The sequence below is a fragment of the Salvelinus fontinalis genome, chromosome 39 (genome assembly GCF_029448725.1).
Source record: "Salvelinus fontinalis isolate EN_2023a chromosome 39, ASM2944872v1, whole genome shotgun sequence".
NCBI lineage: Eukaryota > Metazoa > Chordata > Actinopteri > Salmoniformes > Salmonidae > Salvelinus > Salvelinus fontinalis.
In genome coordinates, this window is record NC_074703.1 from 2,022,785 (window position 1) to 2,030,378 (window position 7,594).

Here is a 7,594-nt window from a genome sequence, read left to right on the forward strand (position 1 = left end):
CCTCAGACCTGGGATCAGAACCTATTTAAAATCCCCTCAGACCTGGGATCAGAACCTATTTAAAATCCCCTCAGACCTGGGATCAGATACTATTTAAAATCCCCTCAGACCTGGGATCAGATACTATTTAAAATCCCCTCAGACCTGGGATCAGATACTATTTAAAATCCCCTCAGACCTGGGATCAGATACTATTTAAAATCCTCTCAGACCTGGGATCAGATACTATTTAAAATCCCCTCAGACCTGGGATCAGATACTATTTAAAATCCCCTCAGACCTGGGATCAGATACTATTTAAAATCCCCTCAGACCTGGGATCAGATACTATTTAAAATCCCCTCAGACCTGGGATCAGATACTATTTAAAATCCCCTCAGACCTGGGATCAGATACTATTTAAAATCCCCTCAGACCTGGGATCAGATACTATTTAAAATCCCCTCAGACCTGGGATCAGATACTATTTAAAATCCCCTCAGACCTGGGTTCAAATACTATTTAAAATCCCCTCAGACCTGGGATCAGATACTATTTAAAATCCCCTCAGACCTGGGTTCAAATACTATTTAAAATCCCCTCAGACCTGGGTTCAAATACTATTTAAAATCCCCTCAGACCTGGGTTCAGATACTATTTAAAATCCCCTCAGACCTGGGTTCAGATACTATTTAAAATCCCCTCCGACCTGGGCTCAGATACTATTTAAAATCGTTCAAATACTTTCAGCGTTTGCTCTAGTCTGCCTGGAGTGCCAGGTGGGCTGCTAGGGTTGTCACTTCTCTATTGGTCCCTTTGCAACAGACAAGCTCTATCAAACGCAGCTAAATTATTTGAAAATATTTCAAATAGTAGTTGAACCCAGGTTAGGGTCACGCTCGCCCCAGCCCCTCGCCTACCTCACTTAGATTTACGAAAGGGATCAAACGTGTTGTTTTAATGCTTTTATTGGCGAATGTACAATCACGGGAGAACAAACTGGACAAGCTCTGTTCGAGACTATCCTATCAGTGGGACCGGAAGAACAGTAATGTTTCTCTGATGGGACCTGAAGAACGGTAACATCCTGTTTCTCTGATGGGACCTGAAGAACTGTAACATCCTGTTTCTCTGATGGGACCTGAAGAACTGTAACATCCTGTTTCTCCGATGGGACCTGAAGAACTGTAACATCCTGTTTCTCTGATGGGACCTGAAGAACTGTAACATCCTGTTTCTCTGATGGGACCTGAAGAACTGTAACATCCTGTTTCTCAGATGGAACCTGAAGAACTGTAACATCCTGTTTCTCTGATGGGACCTGAAGAACTGTAACATCCTGTTTCTCTGATGGGACCTGAAGAACTGTAACATCCTGTTTCTCTGATGGGACCTGAAGAACTGTAACATCCTGTTTCTCTGATGGGACCTGAAGAACTGTAACATCCTGTTTCTCAGATGGGACCTGAAGAACTGTAATATCCTGTTTCTCTGATGGGACCTGAAGAACTGTAATATCCTCTTTCTCTGATGGGACCTGAAGAACTGTAACATCCTGTTTCTCTGATGAGACCTGAAGAACTGTAACATCCTGTTTCTCTGATGGGACCTGAAGAACTGTAACATCCTGTTTCTCTGATGGAACCTGAATAACTGTAACATCCTGTTTCTCTGATGGGACCTGAAGAACTGTAACATCCTGTTTCTCTGATGGGACCTGAAGAACTGTAACATCCTGTTTCTCAGATGGGAGCTGAAGAACTGTAACATCCTGTTTCTCTGATGGGAGCTGAATAACTGTAACATCCTGTTTCTCTGATGGGACCTGAAGAACTGTAACATCCTGTTTCTCTGATGGGACCTGAATAACTGTAACATCCTGTTTCTCTGATGGGACCTGAAGAACTGTAATATCCTGTTTCTCAGATGGGACCTAAAGAACTGTAACATCCTGTTTCTCTGATGGGACCTGAATAACTGTAATATCCTGTTTCTCTGATGGGAGCTGAATAACTGTAACATCCTGTTTCTCTGATGGGACCTGAAGAACTGTAACATCCTGTTTCTCTGATGGGAGCTGAATAACTGTAACATCCTGTTTCTCTGATGGGACCTGAAGAACTGTAATATCCTGTTTCTCTGATGGGACCTGAAGAACTGTAATATCCTGTTTCTCTGATGGGACCTGAAGAACTGTAACATCCTGTTTCTCTGATGGGAGCTGAAGAACTGTAACATCCTGTTTCTCTGATGGGACCTGAAGAACTGTAACATCCTGTTTCTCTGATGGGACCTGAAGAACTGTAACATCCTGTTTCTCTGATGGGACCTGAAGAACTGTAACATCCTGTTTCTCTGATGGGACCTGAAGAACTGTAACATCCTGTTTCTCTGATGGGAGCTGAATAACTGTAACATCCTGTTTCTCTGATGGGACCTGAAGAACTGTAACATCCTGTTTCTCTGATGGGACCTGAAGAACTGTAACATCCTGTTTCTCTGATGGGACCTGAAGAACTGTAACATCCTGTTTCTCTGATGGGAGCTGAAGAACTGTAATATCCTGTTTCTCTGATGGGACCTGAAGAACTGTAATATCCTGTTTCTCTGATGGAACCTGAAGAACTGTAATATCCTGTTTCTCTGATGGGACCTGAAGAACTGTAACATCCTGTTTCTCTGATGGGACCTGAAGAACTGTAACATCCTGTTTCTCAGATGGGACCTGAATAACTGTAACATCCTGTTTCTCTGATGGGACCTGAAGAACTGTAACATCCTGTTTCTCTGATGGGACCTGAAGAACTGTAACATCCTGTTTCTCTGATGGGACCTGAAGAACTGTAACATCCTGTTTCTCTAATGGAACCTGAAGAACAGTTATATCCTGTTTCTCTGAGTGGTGGCTGAACAAGGACATGGATAATATGCACTGAGTGGACAAAACATTAATAACACCTGCTCTTTCCATGACATAGACTGACCAGGTGAATCCAGGTGAAAGCTATGATCCTGTATTGATGTCACGTGTTAAATGCACTTCAATCAGTGTAGATGAAGGGGAGGATACAGGTTATAGAAGAATCTTTAAGCCTTGAGACAATTGAGACATGGATTGTGTATGTGTGCCATTCAGAGGGTGAATGGGCAAGACAAAATATGCCTTTGAACAGGAAGTGGTAGTAGGTGCCAGGTGCACCGGTTTGTGTCAAGAAATACAAAGCCACTGGGTTTTTCACGCTCAACAGTTTCCTGTGTGTATCAAGAATGGTTCACCATCCAAAGGACATCCAGCCAACTTGACACAACTGTGGGAAGCATTGGAGCCAACATGGGCCAGCATCCCTGTGGAACGCTTTCGACAGTTGTTAAGGAGCCTTTTGGACCTAGACTTGGTGCTCTGGTACCGTTTGCTGTGCGGTAGCAGAGAGAACAGTCTATGCCTACAGTGGCTGGAGTCTTGGAGAATTTGTAGGCCTTCCTCTGACACCGCCTGGTATAGAGGTCCTGGATGGCACCGAAGCTTGGCCACAGTGATGTACTGGGCTGTATGCACTACCCTCTGTAGCGCCTTACGGTCAGATGCCGAGCAGTTTCCATACCAGGCAGTGACGCTACCAGTCAGTATGCTCTCGATGGTGCAGCTGTAGAATATTTTGAGGATCTGAGGACCCATGACAAATCTTTTTAGTCTCCTGATGGGGAATAGGCACTGTCGTGCCCTCTTCACGACTGTCTTGGTGTGTTAGGACCATGATAGTTTGTTGGTGATGTGGATGCCAAGGAACTTGAAGCTCTCAACCTGCTCCACTACAGCCCCGTCGATGAGAATGGGGGTGTGCTCGGCCCTCCTTTTCCTGTAGTCCACAATACGCCCTTTTGTCTTGCTGTCTGTCTGTAGTCTTGTATAGTTCCAGTCTGTCTGGAGTCTTGTATAGTTCCAGTCTGTCTGGAGTCTTGTATAGTTCCAGTCTGTCTGGAGTCTTGTATAGTTCCAGTCTGTCTGGAGTCTTGTATAGCTACAGTCTGTCTGGAGTCTTGTGTAGTTCCAGTCTGTCTGGAGTCTGGAGTCTTGTATAGCTACAGTCTGTCTGGAGTCTTGTATAGTTCCAGTCTGTCTGGAGTCTTGTATAGTTCCAGTCTGTCTGGAGTCTTGTATAGTTCCAGTCTGTCTGGAGTCTTGTATAGTTACAGTCTGTCTGGAGTCTTGTATAGTTACAGTCTGTCTGGAGTCTTGAGTCTTGTATAGTTCCAGTCTGGAGTTTTGTATAGTTCCAGTCTGTCTGGAGTCTTGTATAGTTCCAGTCTGTCTGGAGTCTTGTGTAGTTCCAGTCTGTCTGGAGTCTTGTATAGTTCCAGTCTGTCTGGAGTCTGGAGTCTTGTATAGTTACAGTCTGTCTGGAGTCTTGTATAGTTACAGTCCGTCTGGAGTCTTGTGTAGTTCCAGTCTGTCTGGAGTCTTGTATAGCTACAGTCTGTCTGGAGTCTTGTATAGTTACAGTCTGTCTGGAGTCTTGTATAGTTCCAGTCTGTCTGGAGTCTTGTATAGTTACAGTCTGTCTGGAGTCTGGAGTCTTGTATAGTTACAGTCTGTCTGGAGTCTTGTATAGTTCCAATCTGTCTGGAGTCTTGTGTAGTTACAGTCTGTCTGGAGTCTTGTATAGTTCCAGTCTGTCTGGAGTCTTGTATAGTTCCAGTCTGTCTGGAGTCTTGTGTAGTTACAGTCTGTCTGGAGTCTGGAGTCTTATATAGTTCCAGTCTGTCTGGAGTCTGGAGTCTTGTATAGTTCCAGTCTGTCTGGAGTCTTGTATAGTTCCAGTCTGTCTGGAGTCTTGTATAGTTACAGTCTGTCTGGAGTCTTGTGTAGTTCCAGTCTGTCTGGAGTATTGTGTAGTTACAGTCTGTCTGGAGTCTTGTGTAGTTACAGTCTGTCTGGAGTCTTGTATAGTTCCAGTCTGTCTGGAGTCTTGTATAGTTCCAGTCTGTCTGGCGTCTGTATAGTTCCAGTCTGTCTGGAGTCTTGTATAGTTACAGTCTGTCTGGAGTCTTGTATAGTTACAGTCTGTCTGGAGTCTTGTATAGTTACAGTCTGTCTGGAGTCTTGTGTAGTTACAGTCTGTCTGGAGTCTTGTATAGTTCCAGTCTGTCTGGAGTCTTGTATAGTTCCAGTCTGTCTGGAGTCTTGTATAGTTCCAGTCTGTCTGGAGTCTTGTGTAGTTACAGTCTGTCTGGAGTCTGGAGTCTTGTGTAGTTACAGTCTGTCTGGAGTCTGGAGTCTTGTATAGTTCCAGTCTGTCTGGAGTCTTGTATAGTTCCAGTCTGTCTGGAGTCTTGTATAGTTACAGTCTGTCTGGAGTCTTGTGTAGTTCCAGTCTGTCTGGAGTATTGTGTAGTTACAGTCTGTCTGGAGTCTTGTGTAGTTACAGTCTGTCTGGAGTCTTGTATAGTTCCAGTCTGTCTGGAGTCTTGTATAGTTCCAGTCTGTCTGGCGTCTGTATAGTTCCAGTCTGTCTGGAGTCTTGTATAGTTACAGTCTGTCTGGAGTCTTGTATAGTTACAGTCTGTCTGGAGTCTTGTATAGTTACAGTCTGTCTGGAGTCTTGTATAGTTAGTCTGCCTGGAGTCTTGTATAGTTCCAGTCTGTCTGGAGTCTGGAGTCTTGTATAGTTCCAGTCTGTCTGGAGTCTTGTATAGTTCCAGTCTGTCTGGAGTCTTGTATAGTTACAGTCTGTCTGGAGTCTTGTATAGTTCCAGTCTGTCTGGAGTCTTGTATAGTTCCAGTCTGTCTGGAGTCTTGTATAGTTCCAGTCTGTCTGGAGTCTTGTATAGTTCCAGTCTGTCTGGAGTCTTGTATAGTTCCAGTCTGTCTGGAGTCTTGTATAGTTCCAGTCTGTCTGGAGTCTTGTATAGTTCCAGTCTGTCTGAAGTATTGTATAGTTCCAGTCTGACTGGAGTCTTGTATAGTTCCAGTCTGTCTGGAGTCTTGTATAGCTACAGTCTGTCTGGAGTCTTGTATAGTTCCAGTCTGTATAGTCCCAGTTCCACTATCCCAGTTCCACTATCCCGGTTCTACTATCCCAGTTCTACTATCCCAGTTCTACTATCCCAGTTCTACTATCCCAGTTCTACTATCCCAGTTCCACTATCCCGGTTCTACTATCCCAGTTCTACTATCCCAGTTCTACTATCCCAGTTCTACTATCCCAGTTCTACTATCCCGGTTCTACTATCCCAGTTCTACTATCCCAGTTCTACTATCCCGATTCTACTATCCCGGTTCTACTATCCTGGTTCTACTATCCCCATTCTACTATCCCGGTTCTACTATCCCGGTTCCACTATCCCGGTTCTACTATCCTGGTTCTACTATCCCCATTCTACTATCCCCGTTCTACTATCCCCGTTCTACTATCCCGGTTCCACTATCCCGGTTCTACTATCCCAGTTCTACTATCCCAGTTCTACTATCCCGGTTCTACTATCCCAGTTCTACTATCCCGGTTCTACTACCCCGGTTCTACTATCCCAGTTCTACTATCCCGGTTCTACTATCCCAGTTCTACTATCCCAGTTCTACTACCCCGGTTCTACTATCCCAGTTCTACTATCCCGGTTCTACTATCCCGGTTCTACTATCCCGGTTCTACTATCCCGGTTCTACTATCCCCGTTCTACTATCCCCGTTCTACTATCCCAGTCCTACTATCCCGGTTCTACTATCCCGGTTCTACTATCCCGGTTCTACTATCCCCGTTCTACTATCCTGGTTCTACTATCCCGGTTCTACTATCCCCGTTCTACTATCCCCGTTCTACTATCTGGGTTCTACTATCCCCGTTCTACTATCCCCGTTCTACTATCTGGGTTCTACTATCCCCGTTCTACTATCCCAGTTCTACTATCCCGGTTCTACTATCCCCGTTCTACTATCCCCATTCTACTATCCCGGTTCTACTATCCCGGTTCTACTATCCCCGTTCTACTATCTGGGTTCTACTATCCCCATTCTACTATCCTGGTTCTACTATCCCGGTTCTACTATCCCAGTTCTACTATCCCGGTTCCACTATCCCGGTTCCACTATCTGGGTTCTACTATCCCGGTTCTACTATCCCCGTTCTACTATCTGGGTTCTACTATCCCCATTCTACTATCCTGGTTCTACTATCCCGGTTCTACTATCCCCATTCTACTATCCTGGTTCTACTATCCCGGTTCTACTATCCCAGTTCTACTATCCCGGTTCCACTATCCCGGTTCTACTATCTGGGTTCTACTATCCCCGTTCTACTATTCTGGTTCTACTATCCCGGTTCTACTATCCCGGTTCCACTATCCCGGTTCCACTATCTGGGTTCTACTATCCTGGTTCTACTATCCCAGTTCTACTATCCCAGTTCTACTATCCCCATTCTACTATCCTGGTTCTACTATCCCGGTTCTACTATCCCAGTTCTACTATCCCGGTTCCACTATCCCGGTTCCACTATCCCAGGTCCACTATCCCGGTTCTACTATACTAGCTAACAGGCTAGTAAGACTATCCATCTGGAGTGTAATATAACCAGGTAAAGAACTTGAAAGTAAAATCACAATCATGAAACCAAATGTAGCA